Below are 22,163 nucleotides of genomic sequence, written 5' to 3'. Positions count from 1 at the left end.
ACTGCAACTTTATTAAAAGATGCCTCCTGAACCAGAGGAGACCTTGGCTGTACTCCAAAGATCATTTTACACTGTTTTTTTTTTTATGTTTTTTACTAAATAATGAAGTCCTACTTTTGCGGGTTGTGACTGAGAATAAGCATGTATATATGTTAACATCAAGGAAAGAAATCAAAATTATCAGGAATTTATTTATTTACTTAATGAATTGTTGAATCACCCACTCCAGGAGTGCTTGAGGAGATTTAAAACTTTGATAAGTTCTGATATTGGACAGTACAGAAATGTAATAAACAAACAAACAAACAAACAAACGCATACATCAATAAATAAAACCATAAAAAGAATAAAATACACTTAAAACCCCCCTAAAAACAAAAGAGATAAAATGCATTCATTGCAATAAAACGGGAAAACCCTATAAAAACAAGTGGCAACATTAATCACCGAGATCTCATCACAATGGTATAGTTTTAACGAGGTTTTGTTTTTTCGGTTCACTGAGCCAATTACATTTAGAACCAGACAGCATAGAACAGGGGTGGGGAAGCATATTAATTCTGGGGAGTGGATTGCCTCCCCCCGGCCTCCCCTACAGGCCAGATGACATCAAGGGGGGGTACCTGTGATGTCAGGGGTCCCACCCCTTGACATCATTAGCTCTCTGGCCAAAGCACCAGCTCGAACTCTTAATAGCAGTGCTTTAGCCAGGAAACCAGCTTGGCTCATTTTTCATCTCCCCTGTGATGGATAGGGGATGAACGTCACTGTGATGAGCGAAGGGCACTTGGCCAGTGATCGCAGGAGTCCCTGCACTAGGGATGCTGGAAAAATCCACCACAGACTCAAATGAGACTGGATTCCAAAGAATCCGACCTCCAGAGTCTTGGGCGAACCGGCCACGCTCACCTCCAGGTCTGGAGGAGTTCCTGCAAGGCAGCTCCCCAGCTTCCTATAGAATGTGCTTCGCTAATGGCAGCTGCCATTAGCTTATCGCAGGAAAGTTCCAGCCATAAATGGCATATTCTATGCCATTTGTGGCCATAAAGCACTTACTTTTACCTAAATACAGACATAAAAAACTGCAACATAGGTAAAAGTAAGTGCTTTATGGCCGCAAATGGTGTAAATTATGCCATTTACATCTGTAATTTCCCCACAATAGGCTAATGGCCATTAGCTTATTGCATTTTATAGGAAGCCAGAGAGCTACTCCAGTTGGTGTGGCAGGGCTCCGGAGGACTCCGCAGAGCCCCAAGCAGCCCAAATTCCCCCACAACAGACCCCCTAGAGCCAGACAGTGGGGGGTTCGTACTTCCCTACCATGTACATGCCACCTGAGTGTGCTTTACTTATCCTCCACCTTCTAAGTGTGCAGCACTTAGCACGTCACTCCTCCTCTCAGTCAGGAGGGAACCCAAGCCTCCCTGGGCCAGATGGGAACCTTGCTGTAGAAGGTCTTGACCATGTTCTATCCCTGGCATCTCCAGGCAGGGATAGGAAAAGCTCCTGACTGAAATCCTGAAGTCCATACTGCCAGCCACTGTAGGCAATATTGAGCCTGACAGACAGATGGGACCATTGCACAGGGCTGCCATAGGACTATACATAGGACTGTTTGGGAGGGGCTGTGGCTCTTGGGAGTGGCTGTGGCTCAGTGGTAGATCCCATGCTTGGCATGCAGAAGGTCCCAGGTTCAATCCCTGGCATCTCCAGGTAGAACTGGAAAAACATCTGCCTGAAAAGCTGGAGAGCTGCTGCCAGGCCACGTCAACAATACTGGGCTAGATGGACCCATGGTCTGATTCAGTATAAGGCAGCTTCCTGTGTTCCTATGACTAATATGATTGTATAGGACTGTCATAAGACTAAAGGGCAATAAATATCCTTGACTCATAAATTTGTGTGTTAGGATATCTCCACCAATGGTGATATATGGCCCTTTTTCTGCTACATCTGCTACATATATTGCTACAGCAATACCTTGTGAATTGCACATCCATAAATGAGATGTTATGAGGCATTAGGTACCATACTGATACCTAATATTCAAGGATATGGGCTCGCAACTTTAAAGCAATATTGTATTCTTCTCCAGGTGGACTCTCGGCAATTTCCCCAAGACTGTGCAATACCATGCCATTTTCCTTTAAGGTAATTTTTTCCTTAAAGGGAAAATGGCTCCTGGATTAGTATGAAATGGGACATGCCACAAAACATTGCAGTCTGGACTACTCCCTGTGCAAGATTCAAATGACGCCATTTTGTCCCCCCTTTCCGCATCCTACTTTCTATTATAACTGTCCTACCCTCGGTCAACATGCCCTGGCCACTGAGCATGCTCAAGCCTCATTGGATTTATGGGATTTCCCCTTCCCTGCTTATGGTCCGTCCTTCCTCCCACAGCCTGATGACTTTTTGTACTTCTGCAAAAGTTGGTATTCCCTAGGGATGTGCAAATCAGCAAAACTCAAGCTCACCAAAGTTCTCTGAATTCCATGTCAAAGCTCATTCCGTCTTGAGTCCATATCAAATGGAGAGCTTTGTTTTTTCCTTATCGCATGAACATCCGTGTGTATTTCTCTGTGTATTTTTCCCTGAGTATATGCACCAGTGTGGTATGGTATAGTGGCTAGAGTGTTGGACTAGGAGCCAGGAGATCCAGGTTCTAGTCCCCACTTGGCCATGGAAGCTCACTGGGTGACTTTGGGCCAGTCACAGACCCTCAGCCCAACCCACCTCACAGGGTTCTTGTTGTGAGGATAAAATGGAGGAGGATTATGTAAGCTGCCTTGGGTCCTTTAAGGAGGAAAAAAGGCAGTATATAAATGTAACAAACATATCAAACAAATTGTGTACATTTTAAAAATGTATTTTCTTCAAAAAAATACTCATTTTGAAATGGATGCATTTTGAAATGGACATATTTTGAAATGGACTCATTTTTGAAATGAATGCATGCTGTCGAACACATTTTTGAGGGGAGAGGAGTTTCGTGAATCACATTGCAAGCTCAGAAATGTACAGACTTTGCAGATTGTGTCTAAGTCCCTGTTAGGTCTGCAAGGTGCAAACTGGGTAAAATCCTGATCAAAAACAAACAGAAACTAATTTCTCATACATCATCCCTAGGTTTTCCCCAAGCCTGCTAATACCTCCCTCTTGTGTGGGGGTGGTGCAGTATGGCTGCATAACCAATGGCACTGAACACTGGAAATAGAGGGAATGCCATTCACATCAAGTCATTGAAGAAGCAAAGAGATGCTCTATGGGGCAACCATGTCATTCTCAGACTCAGCAACATTCTCTCTCATTGTTCTTCCCCCCCAATCATTTCATTTCCTGGTCACATCCAAAAAGCATTTGTTGTTCTTGTTGTTCAGTCGTTCAGTCATGTCTGACTCTTCATGACCCCATGGACCATAGCATGCCAGGCCTTCCTGTCCTGCGCTCTCTCCCGGAGTGTGCTCAAGTTCATATGCATTGCATCCGTGATGCTATCTAGCCATCTCATCCTCTGTCATCCCCTTCTCCTTTTGCCTTCAGTCTTTCCCAGCATCAGGGTCTTTTCCAGAGAGTTTTCTCTTCACATTAGGTGGCCAAAATATTTGAGCTTCAGCTTCAGTATCTGTCCTTCCAATGAGCAATCAGGGTTGATTTCCTTTAGGACTGACTGATTTGACCTCCTTGCAGTCCAGGGGACTCGTAAGAGTCTTCTCCAGCACCACAGTTCGAAAGCATCAATTCTGCGGCGCTCAGCCTTCCTTATAGTCCAGCTCTCACAGCCATACATTACTACTGGGAAAACCATAGCTTTGATTAGACAGACCTTTGTCAGCAAGGTGATGTCTCTGGTTCTTACTATGCTGTCTAGGTTTGCCATAGCTTTCCTCCCAAGGAGCAAGCATCTTTTAATTTCATGGCTACAGTCACCGTCTGCGGTGATCTTGGAGCCCAGGAAAGTAAAATCTGTCACTGCTTCCATTTCTTCCCCTTCTATATGCCAGGAAGTGATGGGGCCAGATGCCATGATCTTCGTTTTTTTAATGTTGAGTTTCAAACCAGCTTTTGCACTCTCCTCTTTCACCCTCAGCAAGAGGATCTTGAGATCCTCTTCACTTTCTGCCATTAGGGTGGTATCGTCTGCATATCGGAGGTTGTTGATAATTCTCCCGGCAATCTTAATTCTGACCTCTGATTCATCCAACCCGGCGTTTCTCATGATGTACTCTGCATATCAGTTAAATAAGCAGGGTGACAATATGCAGCCTTGTCGTACTCCTTTTCCAATTTGGAACCAATCGGTTGTTCCATGTCTGGTTCTTACTGTTGCTTCTTGACCCTCGTACAGGTTTCTCAGCAGACAGGTAAGGTGGTCTGGTACTCCCATCATTTTCAGAATTTGCCACAGTTTGTTGTGATCCACACAATCAAAGGCTTTAGCGTAGTCAATGAAGCAGAAATAGATGTTTTTCTGGAATTCTCTTGCTTTCTCCATGATGCAGCGAACGTTGGCGATTTGGTCTCTAGTTCCTCTGCCTCTTCGAAACCCAGCTTGTACTTCCGGTAGTTCTCGGTTCGCATACTGATGAAGCCTAGCTTGTAGGATTTTGAGCATCACCTTGCTGGCATGTGAAATGAGCGCAATTGTGCGGTAGTTTGAGCACTCTTTGGCGTTGCCCTTCTTTGGAATTGGAATGTAAACTGATCTTTTCCAGTCTTGTGGCCACTGTTGAGTGTTCCAAATTTGTTGGCATATTGAATGCAGCACTTTAACAGCATCATCTTTTAGGATTTTAAATAGCTCGGCTGGAATACTGTCATCTCCGCTAGCTTTGTTGTTACTAATGCTTCCTAAGGCCCACTTGACTTCACTCTCTAGGATGTCCGGCTCAAGTTCAGTGACCGCACTCTCATGGCTATCAGGGACATTAAGATCTTTCCTGTATAGTTCTTCTGTGTACTCTTGCCACCTCTTCTTAATCTCATCTGCTTCTGTTAGGTCCCTGCCTTCTTTGTCCTTTATCATGCCCGTCTTTGCACAAAACGTTCCCTTGAGATCTCCAATTTTCTTGAAGAGATCTCTAGTCTTTCCCATTCTGTTGTTTTCCTCGATTTCTTTGCATTGTTCATTTAAGAAGGCCTTCTTGTCTCTCCTTGCTATTCTCTGGAACTCTGCATTCAGTTGGATATATCTTCCCCTTTCTCTCTTGCTTTTCGCTTCCCTTCTTTCTTCAGCTACTTGTAAAGCCTCATCAGACAGCCACTTGGCTTTCTTGCATTTCTTTTTCTTTGGGATGGATTGAGTTGCTGCCTCCTGAACAATGTTACGGACCTCCATCCATAGTTCCTCAGGCACTCTGTCTATCAGGTCTAATCCCTTAAATTTATTCATCACCTCCACTGTATATTTATAAGGCATGTGATTTAGGTCATACCTGAATGGTTTAGTGGTTTTCCCTACGTTCTTCAATTTAAGCTGAAATTTTGCAACAAGAAGCTCATGATCTGAGCCACAGTCAGCTCCAGGTCTTGTTTTTACTGACTGTATACAGCTTCTCCATCTTTGACTGCAAAGGACATAATCAATCTGATTTCGATATTGACCATCTGGTGATGTCCATGTATAGAGTCGCCTCTTGTGCTGTTGGAAAAGAGTGTTTGCTATGATCAGTGTGTTCTCTTGGCAAAACTCTATTAGCTTTTGTCCTGCTTCATTTTGTACACCAAGGCCATGCCTGCCTGTTATCCCGGTGATTTCTTGATTTCCTACTTAAGCATTCCAATCCCCTATGATGAAGAGGACATCTTTTTTTGGTGTTAGTTCTAGAAGGTGTTGTACGTCTTCATAGAACCCATCAACCTCAGCTTCTTTGGCCTCAGTGGTTGGGGCATAGACTTGAATTACTGTGATGTTGAATGGTTTGCCTTGGATTCGTACTGAGATCATTCTATCGTTTTTAAGATTGTACCCCAGTACTGCTTTTCCCACCCTTTTGTTGACAATGAGTGCTACTCCATTTCTTCTAAGGGATTCTTGCCCACAGTAGTAGATATGATGGTCACCTGAATTAAATTCGCCCATGCCTGTCCATTTTAGTTCGCTGATTCCCAAGATGTCAATGTTCAATCTTGCCATCTCATGTTTGACCACCTCCAGCTTAGCTTGATTCATTGATCTGACATTCCAGGTTCCTAAACAATATTGTTCTTTACAGCATCGGATTTTCTTTTCACCACCAGACACATCCACAGCTGAGTGTCCTTTTGGCTTTGGCCCAGCCACTTCACTCTTTCTGGCGCTACTTGGAAATACCCTCTGCTCTTCCCCAGTAGTATATTGGACACCTTCTGACCTGAGGTTCTCATCTTCCGGCATCATATCTTTTAGCCTTGTGATATGTTCCATGGGGTTTTCTTGGCAGGAATACTGGAGTGGGTTGCCATTTCCTTCTCCTGTGGACCACATTTTGTCAGAACTCTCTGCCATGACCTGTCCGTCTTGGGTGGCCCTGCATGGCATAGCTTATGGCTTCACTGAGTTATGCAAGCCCCTTCACCACGACAAGACAGTGATCCATGAAGGGGAAAAAGCAAAAAAGCCAAAAAGCATACAAGAATGTTTAACTGGGGAGTGCATTGCAACAAGGAAAATAACCTGTCTCTCTGTCTTTTTCGAAGGGGCTTTCAAGTTCATGTTCCTAGCAGTTGACTAATGAGTTTGTTTTAAAATTAATTAAAACTAATATCGTCTTTTCTCTTGCCTCTCAGGCTGAGAAAACAAATGGCCTCATTATGCACTGAAATGGAAGCAATAGCAAATAGACCTTTCTTTTTTCTTTCAGCAAAACGTTAATAACAATAACATTCAATGGAAGCCATAATACTGTAGCAACAATGTCAATAACCTTAGCGGAGGTTTTACCTGCATGTAAATTTATTACTCAGCACTGCCCATTCTGTATATGGGAGGGGGCAAGGCAGAGGCACTCAATCTATTGTTCCAGATTGGTCTGTTTCCATGGCTGTTTGTGTTTATACTACAGATGCCTCCACTTTCCGCGGCATTTGGTGGTAGTCTTGCCTTTCTAACTGGACTAGGTTTCTTGGCAGAATCTGTAAACCTGAGGCTTTCATCTGGAAAGTTTTTTGGGCCTTGTAAAATGTGCTATAAAAAAAGCACAGCCCTCCAGTGCCAAATGTGGCATTGTGTGACAAAAGGCGAAGGGGAGAGGGGAGCCCTGAGGTAAGGGGGCAGAGGAAACAGTGGGTAGTGGCAAGATGGGGGTGATGGAGAAAGGAAGGAAGCAGGATGAAACTATACATGGAGAAAACAGAGGTGAAGATAAGGGAAGCTAGGTCAGAACCATCCAAAAGCCAAAGAAAGAAGAATAATGAAGGTGTACAAAATCATGCATGGAGAAAGTGGATAGGAGACATTTTTCTCCCTTATATTACTAGAACCTGGGGTCATGCCATGACACTGATCAGTGGGAGATTCAGGACAGACAAAAGGAAGGACTTATTCACCCAGTGCATCATTAAACTATGGAATTCACCACCACAAGATGCAGTGATAGCCAACAATTTGGTTGGCTTTAAAGGGGATTGGACAAATTTCTGGAGGAGAAAGCTATCAATGGCCAGTAGTCCTGATGACTTATCTCCAGTATCATGTCCTGCTTGTGGGTTTCCCATGGGCACCTGGTTGGCCACTGTCTGAACAGAATGCTGGACTAGATGGACCCTTGGTCTGATCCAGCATGGCTCTTCTCATGTTCTTATGAAGTATTCAAGAAAGAGCTACAACTGAGGCCAGGAAGCTGGTTAAGGCAAAGGGAACAGAGAAAGTAGGGCCATGGGTAATTATGCAGCCATTTGGCAGAGTATGATGAGTATGATGAGTTTATTTGACCCTAGGGGTGTACGAACACCACTTACCAGTCTGCTCCAGAGTCCACTGGGGGGGGGAGGCGATCCGTCCCTAACCTCGGAATCCTTCTGGTTCTGCTCCGCAGTAAGTCCACGGAGTCACCGGCCGGGGCTGTCCGCAGCTGTCTGCAGCCGGACTTCCGTCCACTGCCGGGCTGCGGCCGCAAATGGCGTCCAGGGTAGGAGATGCTATTTGCATCCCTACCCTTTGCTGTGATTGGTTACATAAATATTTATGTAGCCTATCACGGCAAAGAGCAGGGACGCAAATGGCGTAGCAGACCCAGCTACAGAACGAAGACGGCTGTGGAACAAAGAGGATGGACCTGGACCGGCTGGCGCCAGGTAGGGTCTGTCCCGACCTTAGTTCGTGGAGTGGTGGTGGGGAGCAGTCTGTTCCGCCACAGACTCAGATTCTTTAGAATCTGGCCTCATTGGAGTCTGTGGCGGATTTCTCCGCCATCCCTATTTGATCCTGGATCACCTTATGGTTATGGTTGTTTGCTTGAGATTGCTTGTTTGAAGTCATTTTAGATATATGTTCTCTTGTGTATATTGTCTATTGGTGGGTTGTTGTTGTTTATGGGTTTTTTTAATGTAAATGGTTTTTAATCTCTGCATGTTTAATGTTTTTATCTTTGTAAACTACCCAGAGACTTTGGCTAATGGGCGGTATAGAGATGAGGAGGAGGAGGAGGAGGAGGAGGAGGAGGAGGAGGAGGAGGAGGAGGAGCATAGAAAAGGAAGTGGATGTAAAGAGAGTTTGGGACTACTACATCCACTCACTTATCCCATCTTTGTGTTCCACAGACATTCCCATTATTTATCATTTTACCAATCTCAGGTGTAAAAGGTTACTTTTCTGCCTGTGTGTCTTGTCAAGCATTCCTTCCAATATCATAAACATCATAGAGATGGGGGAGGCCTTTCAGGCCCCTGAGTTCAGCCCCCTGAGCCGTGCAGAAAATCCAGAGCTGCAGCAGAGACTGTCTGTCCAGTCTCTGGTCAAAATCCTCCAGTGAGGGAGAGCCCTACATCACAGATGAAGATCCTCCCACTGAAAGGGCCACATTCCCCCTGTGGCTCTCTCTGTCTCTGTCTCTCTCTGTCTCTGTCTCTCTGTCTCTCTCTCTCTCTCTCTCTCTCACACACACACACATACACACACACACAATTTGGCTATGAAGTGGGAAGGGGTCTCCTCTCCTCACCACAAAACATAGAAGCCCAGCAATCTAGCGATGGACAAAGAGGTTGCTTGCTTTCTCCATGATCAGATTGCTGGGATTCTGTGATGTGTGGTGGGAAGGAGGTTCTCCTCCTCACCACATATCACAGAAATGTTGCAACCTAGACCGAGAGTGAGTGAAGTCTTTCTCCATGCCTAGATTGGACTGTTTCTACGCTGGGCAGTGAGGAGGGAAGCCCTCTCCCCATTGTGCAGTGCAGTGACATGCTGATCTTGCACTCCCTGAGGGGTGGGGCATCAAGGAGAGGGTGGGACCTTGGCCAAGCCTCAGCAGACTCTCTGGAGATGTCTGGCAGACCCCTTTGGTCCACAGGCCAAAACCTCCCTATCTAGGGATACTGGAGAAATTTGAGACGGACTAAAATGAGCTTGGATTTCTAAGAATCTGACCTGCGGAATCTGCTGCAGACTGACCCTCTCAGGTTGCACGAAGTCCGTGGGCTTTTGGATGATATTTTTTTCTTTCCTGAAATTTATGCATATAAATCTGTAGAAAAATATGCAAGTTCCTGCTGAGGAAATGTTGAATGGAATGGGGGGCAATACGTTGAATGTTATGTCCTGAAGTAAATTATGTAAATGCTTACATAAATACTTATGCAAATATTTACGTAAATATTTCCATATTTTTCTGCATGACAAAAAAAAATTCGCATCCATCTATAGGCAGATGCTGGAACAAAAGGTGCCTGACAATCTGCGAAACACAGACAGAGCGGATTTTACACAGTCTGTACATCTCTATCCCCATTGCTGCCAAGCCTGCCTGGTAATGGGTTCCATTGCCCAACTGCTCATACTGTTAATCTGTCCAACCAAAATCTTAATCCCATTATAGCTAATCCTGCCCTCTGGGCCAGCAGAGAACCAGTCTTTGCCCTGTTCTGTGTGGCAGCCCTTCAGGTATTTGGGAAGTGCCTCCCCTTCAATATTATCTTCTCTCGGCCAAACATTCCCAGGTCCTTCAACCTTGGTTCATGGCAATCCCCCGCCACCGCCCATTCCCTTACCGTCTTTGTTACCTTCCTCCAAACCTGTTCTAATATGTCTCTATTTTCCTCAAACTGGATACAGTACTCATTATGCTGCATCCTTCTCTCCAGTAAAGGGCATTTACATAATAATATGACATGTTGGAACACTTTCATGGTCACATGTGAAAACACTCTATGTCTATTATGATGGATAGGGATGGACAGACTCACCAAAGCCCACTGAGCATGGGCACTCACTGAGTCGCTGCTGCCACCCATCCCTGCTTCCCAGGCCAGGCTTGGCAAGTGGTCCAGGAGAACCCTAAAGCCACCCACTCCTCACTGCGAGCCACCATTTTTATGCAAGATGCGGGCTCCATAATTTCTGTATATTTGATGTTGTGCAAAATGTTGGCCGCACAGAGCCATTTCTGCAACATTTACACCTCTAATGTTCTGGAGATGGCCCTGTACAGCTGCCATTGTGTGCAACATTAACACAACATTAAACATACGGACATTATGGAGCCCCCACCTTGAGTAAAAATGGCGGTTCACAGTGAAGAAAGGGAGGATGTGGGGCACTTCTGGACCACACAGCACTCAAAAAGTGTGCTTATCAGTGCCCAATGTCATGGCAATTGGGGGCCAGGGGGCCGGGCGCGGGGGAGTCTGGTGGACTCCTGGACCAAGTCAGGCACTCGTGACATCCCTAATGATGGAGCATACCCAGTTTGTTGGAGCACAAGTGAAGTCTGGCAAAAAACAAATAAACCCATTCAATATGTTACCGTGGGACTACATGTGATGGGCAAGACAGAGCTGCTACAGAAAATTGGCATGCTTATGTCACGTTCTCCTCCATAACCATAATGTCTTGTAATACTTACTTGCCATGACATCATACTATTCTGTGCTTCTCTCCAGCCATGACATTGGCTGTCTGTAGCAGGGAAGCACACACTGTCCTGATGTGGATTGTATGGGGAGGGGCTGTAGCTCAGTAGTAGAGGACATGCTTTGCAAGCAGAAGGTCCCAGGTTTAATCCCCAATGTCTCCAGGTAGAGCTAAGAAAGATTCTTGCCTGAAACCCTGAATCATAGAATCATAGAATACTAGGGTTGGAAGGGGCCTATAAGACCATCAAGTCCAACTCATTGCTCAATGCAGGAATCCATGTCAAAGCATCCATGACAGATGGCTGTCCAGCATCATCCTGAATGCCTCCAGTGTGGGAGAGCCCACTACTTCCCTAGGTCATTGGTTCCATTGTCGTATTGCTCTAGCAGTCAGGAAGTTTTTCCTGATGTTCAGCTGGAATCTGGCTTCCTGTAACTTGAGCCCATTATTCCGCGTCCTGCACTCTGGGATGATCGAGAAGAGATCCTGGCCTTCCTCTCTATGACAACCTTTCAAGTACTTGAAGAGCACTATCATATCTCTCCTCAGTCTTCTCTTCTGAACAGCCACTGTCAGTCAGTGTCGACAATACTGAGTTAGGAAGCTTCCCCTATTCCTGTGGTGTCACAAGATGTTTAATGTTGCCACATGTTACAAGTAGGGATGGCGTGAGCATCCAGTTGGGGCTTGAAGCCCAGCAAGAAATTGCTGGTTCAGCCCTCCCGAATGCCAGTTCTCGGACCTGAGCTATTGCTCGACTCACGGTGTGGTGAGTTGGGCAAGAGCATGGGCGCCTGCTCCCTCAGTGAGCCGAGCTACTTATCGCCGAGACGGGAAGAAAGCAGTGCCTCTCCTCCTTCCCCCATCCTTTCTACTGTGGCAGTGGCGAAGGACAGGCCGGTCATTTTTCTTAAGTGTGAGAACCTTATGGAAAATGACCAGCTTGACCCTTGCCACCACTGCTGTAGCGGGTGGGGGCAGGGGGAAGAAGGAGGCACCTATCCTCCCCCCCACACCCTGCTGGAGGCCAGGGCGAGAGGCTGGGGGCTGGCTGTTCAGGCCCTTCTTCCCCACACCAGCACTTGTCAGCCAGCATGGCAAAGAAGGGTGACGGCGGCATCCCAGCACTCTCGCCCTGGCCTCCTCTGGAGAAGGCCAGGGTGAGAGGCTGGGGGCTGTCCATTCAGGCCCTTCTTCCCTGCGCCAGCCCTTGACAGCCGGCACAAGGAAGAGGGGTGGCTCGCACAGATCAGGGGCTGGTGGGGCAAGCAGGGAAGCTCACCGAGCAAGTCCGGGCCATGCAAGCTGCAGGGGACAGTTCATTGAGCTCCCCCTGCCCTGGATGGAGATGGGCTTGTCCCCCTAACAGAAAGAGAGGGGGATCCCATTTTTGGTGGCAGGCAGCACTATGTTTGCTTTAATGTGTACTTCCGCCCTTAAATACGTTGTAATGAAAGACAATGCTCTTCACTGGCAACCAACATTATCCAGAATCAGATGATAAAATGAATAGACGTATTGTACAGTAACATCACTTGGCTTAAAAGCTTAGCATGCCTAACAAAAGGCTCAAAGAACTCTCAATGGGGTATGGAGAATAAGTAAAATTTAATTTCCTTTAAACAGTTCTGACAACAAATCTCACTTTCCAACATTAGATGTCCAATGAAAGACTTTAAAGGTCTTGACAATTTTATCTCTTTCTACTATATGCTCTGGAAAGTGACAGGGAGACTTCAGCTTAATGCGGCTTGAAATATTCTCTAAACTTTATCTAAGCCATAAAGCTACTTCACCACTAAAAGAACAGAAAAGGATTACTGTTATCGTTAATAGTTCTAGTTTAGCTCCATCTTGCAGAGCCCTTTCACTTCAAAACCACAAGCCATAACACAGCTAATGTATGTATGTAACCTATGTTCTCCCACAGCTAGGCATGGATGAATCTGTCAATTTCGGTTTATCTAAGTTAGTAATTTTTTCCCATCTGGTTTGTCTTATTTCCAAGTCAGTTTCAGAATTTGTTTTAAAAAAGCAGTTTGCATGAAAATGTGTATGAATTTCTCCTAATGCAAATATTTTTGTACACCATTTTGCCTGATAAATGCATTTTTGTAAGCCATTTCCCAAATATAATATTTAAACAGTATCCTTTTTGTAGGGATGTACGAAACCCTTACCTGGCTCCATTCTGGGGCATCCGTGATGAGGAGGAGGTGCTCCGTCCCTCCCCCTGGAATCCTCCCCGGCTGGGTCCACTCTGCACCGACTCTGCAGAGCTGCTGGCCGGGGCCAGCCACAGCCGGAATTCCGGCCACTGCAGGGCTGCTGCGGCCGCAACTGGCGGCTGCTACGCCGGCCGCCATTTCTGTCCCTGGCAAGCTGTGATAGGCTATGTAAGTATTTACGTAGCCTATCATGACAAAAGGCAGAGATACAAATGGCATAGTGGCCGCCATTTGCATGTCTGCCTTTTGCCGTTATAGGCTACGTAAATACTTACGGAGCCTATCACAGCAAAGAGCAGGGGTGCAAATGGCATAGTGGCTGCCATTTGCACCCCTGCTCTTTGCAGTGATAGGCTACGTAAGTATTTATGTAGCCTATCATGGCAAAAGGCAGCCACGCAAATGGCGGCCACTATGACTGCCGCCATTTGCGGCCGCATCAGCTCAGCAGCAGCCGGAAGAGGAGCCAGAGCCGCCACCGCCTCCGCATCCGCTGCCACATCCGCCGCCGCTGGAGCCGCATCCGCCGCCAGGTAGGCTCTGTCCCAGGGGGATTCTGAGGGGTGGCGGGGGGGAGGCCATTCTACCATGAACTCCAGGGGGCTGGATTCTAAAGAATTCGGCCTCACTGGAGTCCGTGGCAGAATTCTTTGACATCCCCACCTTTTTGGTTGGGATGTACAAAAGTCACTTATCTTTTCGAAGGATGACATTCGTGGGGGGGGGGGAGGCGCTCCATCCCTTCCCCTGAAATTCTTTCCTGCCGGCTCCGCATCCCTACTTTTTGAGCATTATTTTTGCTGGTATATGCATTTTTGTGTGCATTTTCCCTAGGGTTTGATAGATGGCACGCAGTTCAGGTCCCCCGGGCACCTGCCAAGCCACTGATGCAGCTCATGCACCCCTGAACCTGCACTTCAGCTCCCATTTTTGTTTGCAAAGTGGTACTCATGGCACTCATGGACAGGTTCTGGGTGAGTATGGGTGGCTCACCAAGCATGGCAGGGACTCAAGTGGGGGTAGGTGCCTGGCGGGCACAGGCTGGGGGCATGGGCATGTGAGAGTCCACCAGACTTTCAGAGCCAAGTGGGGACCTGCACCATCCCTAACTTTCCCCTAGTATGTACATTTTGAATGCATGTTTTGATTGGAGATCTCTATCCCAAATTCAGAGAAGTGTGAATTATTAAAGATAACTGACTTCTGTTTCACACCAAAATTCTGTCTGGGGGGGAGGCGCCCTGTTCCTCCCCCCCGAAATTCTGTCCGGGGGGGGAGGTGCCCCGTCCCTCCGCCCCAAAATTCTGGCCGGGGGGGAGGCGCCCCATCCCTCCAGCCGCAAATCCTTCTGTCCTGCCGGGACGCAAATGGCAGTGGCCGTAGCCGCCGCCATTTGCGATTTGCGTCCCTGCAGTCAGCCGTGATAGGCTACGTAAATGTTTATGTAGCCTATAATGGCTGAGTGAAAGAAAAAAAACCCTGCGCATACGCAAATGGTGGCGCCCATGGGCACCGCCATTTGCGTTCCTTATTTTGGCAAGTGTAGTCTACGTAAACATTTACATAGACTACGGCAAAAATAAGGGGAACGCTATTTGCATTCCCCTTATTTTCGCTGTAGTCTACATAAATGTTTACGTAGACTACACGTGCCAAAATAAGGAATGCAAATGGTGGCGCCCATGGGCCGCAAATGGTGGCGTGCTAATGGGGGCGCGCGTTTTTTTTTTCTCACTCAGCCGTGATAGGCTACATAAACATGTACGTAGCCTATCACGGTGTTTTTTAAAAATCTAGCCATGATAGGCTACGTAAATCTTTACGTAGCCTATCACATTTGTTGTTGTTGTTGTTGTTTTTTAACTTGGAAATGGCGGTGGTGGCAGCTGGTCGGAAGACCGGCCACTGCAGCTGCCGCCACCCCGCCACCGCCAGGGACATTCCCACAAGGTAAGTCCCGTCCCGGGGGGGGGCAGACCATTTCTCCACCAATTTCGGGGGGCCAAATGCGCTGGCATTCGGCCTCTCCAAGATTCGTGGAGAAATTCTCTGACATCCCTAACAGAGCTGGCTTACCTATTTTGAAATAAGTACCATGTAAAGAGCCTCCCCACCGCCAGCCACCTTGTAAGATCATTACTTCCGGGGACTAAAATTGCCTAACTGCAGCACTGCAGGACAGATAAATGGGTATCTTTAGCTGACTTCCCCCACCTTCTGATCACATGCCCAGACTTCAAGGAACAGAATGGCTGGGATCCAAAGGACCACACAACTAATTTTGAATGCTCAGTGGTTCTGTGGACTCATACATCCCTATCAAAACTTCCACTTGTGTGACTGGTGGATGCTAGGAGTTGTAGGACTGTGTTCTTTCTAAACCTGCATAGGACTGCACCCTTAATTATTTTCCATTACTTTTTCCTCCTTCCAGAAATGGATCCAGTCCATATTTTGACTCAAATCAAATCCAAAAATAATTTATAATATGGGGTTTTCCATGAACCATTACAACTATATATATATAATCAACATCACTGAAATAGTTTAAAAGGGACACAATCTATGTAGCAGGCCAACAAAGCAGCAGAATATTTCTCACCACATCATTAATATAGTGCATTTATCTCTGCAAAATTAATTCTTGCTTAGCAGTGTATCAAATAGTCTATGAAGAAAGTTAATTGTGAATCAATGGCTGCAGACAGAATGCTGAATATAGTGTAAATCTTCTCACGCAATGCCTTATTTGGCATAGCTGATGAACGAAGGGAAGCAGCTGTAATAGAAACCTGCTCTTCTGTCTTTTTTCTCATGCAAGTGATTGATCCCTTGGGCATAGTTTGTTTAATCTGATGCAGCCTTCTTTCCTCCCCACCTCCAAATAAACTTCAATAAAAACAACAACAACCTCCAGTTAGGGATGTATGGACTGTGAAATTCCTCTCCATCTGTGTCTCACAGATTGTCAGGCGCCTTTTGTTCTGCTGTCCGCTCACAAATGAATGCAAATATTTCTTTCGTCATGTGGGAAAATATGCAAATGATTACGTAAGAGGTTTTGTAAGGATTTGAATAATTTACCTTGGTACGTACCATTTAGCGTATTATCTAGGGGTGAACGAAAGTCACTTACCTTTTCTCGCAGCTTTTTTGCGGTGGGGGGGAGCGCTTCGCTGCTCCCCCCACGAAGTTCAGGCTGGGGGGGGAGGCTTCCCGCCTCGCCCGGCCGAAATTCAGGCCGGGGGGGGAGGCTTCCCGCCTCGCCTGGCCGAAATTCAGGCCGGGGAGGAGGCTTCCCGCCTCGCCCGGCCGCGAACACGAAAGTAAAAAAAAAAAAAGTCCCCTGATAGGCTACGTGATGATTCACGTAGCATATCACGGCTAGATCTGGAAAGTCAGCCGTGATAGGCTACGTAAATCGTCACGTAGCCTATCACGGGTGACTTTAAAAAAAAAAAGCGCGTATGCGAATGGCGGCCCCCATAGGGAGCCGCCATTCGCGTTCCTTATTTAGTTGCTGTAGTCTACGTCAATGTTTACGTAGACTACGGCGAAAATAAGGGCAACGCAAATAGCGTTGCCCTTATTTTCGCCGTAGTCTATGTAAACATTGACGTAGACTACAGCGACCAAATAAGGAAGGGGAATGGCGGCTCCCTATGAGGGCCGCCATTATCCGTACACACTTTTTTTTTTTAAAGTCACCCGTGATAGGCTACGTGACGATTCACGTAGCCTATCACGGCTGACTTTGCAAATCTTGCCGTGATAGGCTACGTGAATCGTCACGTAGCCTATCAGGGGACGTTTTTTTTTTTTCTTTCATTGCAATGGCGGGGGCGGCAGCCGGTCGAAAGACCGGTTGCCGCTCCCGCCCCGCTCTAACACCGAACGAACCGCCAGCCGGACCCGCCGCCGGGAGGGACATTCAGGGAAGGTAAGTCCCGTCCCGGGGCGGGGGGCGGGGGGGCGGAGGATTTCTCCCCGAAACTTGTTCGGGGGGCCGAACACGTTGGCGCTCGGCCCCCCGAAGTTTCGGGGAGAAATTCTCCGCCATCCCTAGTATTATCCCCCCATCCATTCAACTTTTCCTCAACAGAAACTTGTGCATTTTCCTATGAATAAATACGTGTACATTTTGGGAAGGTAAAAAAAAAAAATCTGAAAGTCCATCAACCGCACAGCTTGAGGGGGCACCTCCATAGCAGATTCCGCATGCCGGATTCTTAGAAATCCGAGCTCATTTTAGTCCATCTCAAATTTCTCCAGCATCCCTACCTTCAGTGGCCAACAGCAAAACTGGTATGCCCTTCCTCATTGATATGCATTATAAATTTCACTCCATTTGGGCCATACAAAAAACAATCAGTGTTTTTACCCTATAGGTGACAAGAATTACGCAATTACAAGACCAGACGTTCCACATAGGGATGTACGAAAGTCACTTACCTTATGACGAAATTGATTTGCGGTGGGGGGGAGGCGCTCCGTCCCTCCCCCCGAAATTCTGGCTGGGGGGGAGGTGCTCCCTCCCTCCCGCCCCGAATCCTGGCCGGCCGGGTGCGCAAATGGTGGCAGCCGTAGCCACCGCCATTTGCGTCCCTGCAGTCAGCCATGATAGGCTACGTAGCCTGTTTACGTAGCCTATCATGGCTGATTTAAGGGGGGGGGAAACTGTGCACACGCAGATGGTGGCACCCATGGGCGCCGCCATGTGCATTCCTTATTTTGACACGTCTTAGTCTACATAAACATTTACGTAGACTACGGCGAAAATAAGGGGAACGCAAATAGCGTAGCATCTATGCTATTTGTGTTCCCCTTATTTTCGCCATCTTAGTCTAGGTAAATGTTTACGTAGACTAAGACATGTCAAAATAAGGAACGCAAATGGTGGCGCCCATGGGTGCCACTATTTGCGTACGCGCGGGGTGGGTTCCCTTTAAATCAGCCGTGATAGGCTATGTAAACATTTACATAGCCTATTACGGTATTTTTTAAAAATCTAGCCATGATAGGCTATGTAAATCTTTACGTAGCTTATCACGTTTTTTGTTTTTTTAATGGAAATGGCAGCGGTGGCAGCCGGTTGGAAGACTGGCCGCCGCAGCCGCTGCTGCCGAACTGCCACCGAACCACCCCTGGAGCCGCTGCCACCAGGAGGATTCGCTCAAGGTAAGTCCCGTCCCGGGTGGGGCGAGGGGGCAGACCGTTTCGCCACCAATTTTGGGGGGCTGAATGCGCTGGCATTCGGCCTCCCCGAGATTCGTGGCAAAATTCTCTGACATCCCTAGTTCCACAGGACTCTGAAGTGTAAGAAAAGAAGAGTCCCTTTATTGGAACAAGCCAAGGGCCTATCAAAAGTAAGGACATTTAGGGGAAAACTGGGGGATCCTACTCAGAATCAGGGCCTGTGCTGTGGAGACAACAAAGGAGAAACTGTCGGGGGCTGATTTGACCTCTGGGCAATTAGTTCAGTGACTGAGCATGTGCAAGGTACCATGTTCACTCTGCAGTGTCTCCACCTACACCAGGGGTGCATAAAGTCAGGCCTTGAGGCTAAATCTGGCCAGCCTGGGGTCCCAATTTGGTCCACCAGGGTTCCTCAGATAGCCATGCCCCGTTCCCCTGGTCCTATCCCCTTTCCTTTGACCACTGATCTTCAGGCGGTTTGTGCATTTTGCCCCATTCTAAAAGACACAGCAGCAAGAGCTTTATGTAAATGATGCTGGAGTTTTAGCCCTACTCCCTTGTCTTTGGCACCTCCCCTTTTGCCTTTGGTCCCACGACTCCCACCAACCACTGGAATGTGGTCCCCAAGAGCTTCTCTGAAATGGAATTTGGCCCCCAGGCTGAAAGAGATTCAACACCCCCCTGAACTATATGGATCCAAGGCAGCAGGGTTGGGAATTACCTCACTCTGCCCCAGTCATTAGAGGGCTCCTCCCTGTCTCGAGGAGATATGCCTTGGGCTAGTTGGGCCAGTAGTCTGACTCAGAATTATTTATTTACTAAACTTCAGTGCAGTCTCTCTGTCAAAACACCTAAGGAGTTCTACAGTTTAAAGTCATGCCCTGCAATCCAAGAGATGTGTTGCAAAAGCGGGAGGGGGGAGGAAAAGGAAGGAAGAGAAGAACAAGCACATTCAGAAACCAATGCTTTCACACTGTTACATAATGAAGTTACACAATGATCAGGTAATCTTGATAGGCTGGAGTGCTGGGCAGAAAACAACAGAATGACATTTAATAGGGATAAATGCCAGGTTCTGTATCTAGGAAGAAGAATCCAAATGCACAGTTACAAAGTGGGGAATACTTGGCTCAACAACACTACAAGCGAGAAGGATCTTGGAATTATGGTAGATCCCAAGCTGAATATGAGCCAACAATGTGATGTGGCTACAAAAAAGGCAAATGCTATTTTGGGCTGCATTCATAGAATCATAGCTTCCAAATTCTGGGAAGTTCTAGTTCCCCTCTACTCAGCACTGGTTAGGCCTCATCTGGAGTACTGTGTCCAGTCCTGGGTGCCACATTTTAAGAAGGATGCAGACAAACTGGAGAGGGTTCAGAGGAGGGCAACAAAGATGATCAGGGGACTGGAAACAAAGCCCTATGAGGAGATTCTGAAAGAACTGGGCATGTTTAGCATTGAGAAGAGAAGACTGAGGGGAGACATGATAGTTGTCTTCAAGTACTTGAAAGGTTGTCACGGAGAGAGAGGCCAGGATCTCTCCCCGATCATCCCAGAATGCAGGATGGATTAATGCAGGATTAATGGGCTCAAGTTACAGGATGCCAGATTCCGGCTGAACATCAGGAAAAAACTTCCTGACTGTTAGAATACAGCAATGGTACCAATTACCTAGGGAGGTGGTGGGCTCCCCCACACTGGAGGCATTCAAGTTGACCCTGGACAACCATCTGTCAGGGATGCTTTGACTTAGATTCCTGCATTGAGCAGGGGATTGGACTTGATGGTCTTATAGGCCCCTTCTAACCCTACTATTCTATGATTCAGGTGGAATGGTCACAGCAGAAGGTTCAACAAACATGCAACACCAGTGCTTTGTCAGCTGCACTGGCTTCTGGTCCATTTCCAGGCCCAGTTCAAAATGTTGCTGTTTACCTTTAAAGGCTGAAATGGTTTGGGGCCAGTTTCTCCAAAGGAATGACTCCTCCCTGATGTACTTGTATACCCATGAGCCATTCCCGCTGAGCCCCTGCCCCTGCTTGACACCCCCTCCCCGCACTCACCGAGTCACCCGCACTTACCCAGGCCCCGTCCTCCAGTGTCTATATCACCATTTTGTGAAAAAAGCATGGTTATCATGAACATTCTCACATGGAGTTATATGCAAAATGATGCCGTGAATCACCCATATATGCAAGATCTTGCTTATATGGGCAATTCATGGCAACATTTTGTGTATAGCTCTATGTGCACATGTTTGCAATCACCTTTTTTTTTTTTTGCAAAATGGCAATGACAATGCCAGAGGATGGGACCTAGCTGAGTGCGGATGGTTCAGCAAGTGGAACAGGGGGTTGGGCATGGGTCTGGGGGGACAGAGCCTGGGCAGGCACCTGGACAGCCTGGACGAGGGGGCACCCATCCATCCCTACTCTTATGTCACCTTTGGAAGTCCTCCTTTGGGTGCCCCTGAGCAAAGAAGTTATGCATGTGGCTACAGGAGAAAGGGCCATCTTGGTTGCAGCAGTATACTTATCAAATACCCTCCACAAGAAGAATTGCTTGGTGCCCACACTGTTACTTTCAGCACTAGGCAAAAAACATTTCTCTTCACCCAGGCATTATAGATTTTAGTATGGGGATGTCAGAGAATTCCATTTTAGGAGTGGTGTTCAATGCATTTTCTTAGGTTCGGCCCCTCGGACTTTGTTCCAGTTCCCACTGAGGCATGCAACTTGGTCTACAGTGAGACCAAGTTTGTGGGCCAGTTTGTGGATTTTCAGGGCATTTTGTGCATTTCTTTTTGCAGGTTCTGCACTTTGTGCAAATTTCTGAGTGATTTGCATGAATTATGGCCAAATTTGTGCAAATTGCTCAGAAATCTGCACAAATTGCAGAACCTGCAAAAATGCCCAAAAATGTTATTGGAGTTCAAGGAAAAGCCCATAGCTCAGTTCGCAAATGCAAATTGAGTCATACCTGCTACGGAACTCCACTGAGTAAATAAAGGAACAGATTTTCCAGTGACAGACATCTCTATTTTAATATTGTGTTTTTAGTTGGTGACGTCTTTAAAAATTGTATTGTATTAGTTGTTTAAACCTGTTCATTGTGTGAGCCACCCTGAGAGCCTTTTCTTATAGGGTAGCACCTACATACCATAAATAAAATAAGGAAGCAGCCACAAGCCTTTCATTATTATTATTATTAGTGAAAGCACACACACACACCTGTCACCTCATGGTATCGTTGTTGTTCTCCCCCAAACCCAAAATGGGTGAGTTAAGCCGAAACAAAAAAATTAGTCCAGCTCTATAAAATGTGCCACTCAGCAGACATTTGACAATTCCACTGCACAAAAACTAGAGTAGGCAATGAAACAAGGCATGGTTTTTAAGCTGTAAGGAATATTCACAATGAGGCAATCATGACCCATTCCCTGCAAGTACAACACATCCAGATTTGTTCTCAGCTACTTGGATTCTGTCAATTGACTCTTACCAAAGAGATCATTCCCCCATAGCAAGTGAGGAGGTGACATCAGAAATGACCAATGGGGAAGCCTCATTGATGTGAGGTATATTTGGAATGAATATTTATGGTAATATGTAGGAACATTCTGGCTATGATATTTTCTGGGGGAAACCTTTTGACTGTGACTTATTTTTTTCTTATTTTTT

At 46.7% G+C, this 22,163-nt stretch overlaps 1 protein-coding gene across 2 annotated transcripts in view; it reads right to left on the bottom strand.

Moving 5' to 3' along the window:
* NAALADL2 (N-acetylated alpha-linked acidic dipeptidase like 2) overlaps positions 1–22,163 on the bottom strand; it is a 1,211,675-nt gene that overhangs the window by 424,963 nt on the left and 764,549 nt on the right. The window lies entirely within an intron of this gene.

This window comes from Heloderma suspectum, chromosome 3, assembly GCF_057233095.1.
Source record: "Heloderma suspectum isolate Gila_16-S chromosome 3, 16-S_ref, whole genome shotgun sequence".
In the NCBI taxonomy this organism is placed as follows: Eukaryota; Metazoa; Chordata; class Lepidosauria; order Squamata; family Helodermatidae; genus Heloderma; species Heloderma suspectum.
Note: the sequence above shows the minus strand (reverse complement) of the source record. Positions and strands in the feature narration are given on the sequence as shown.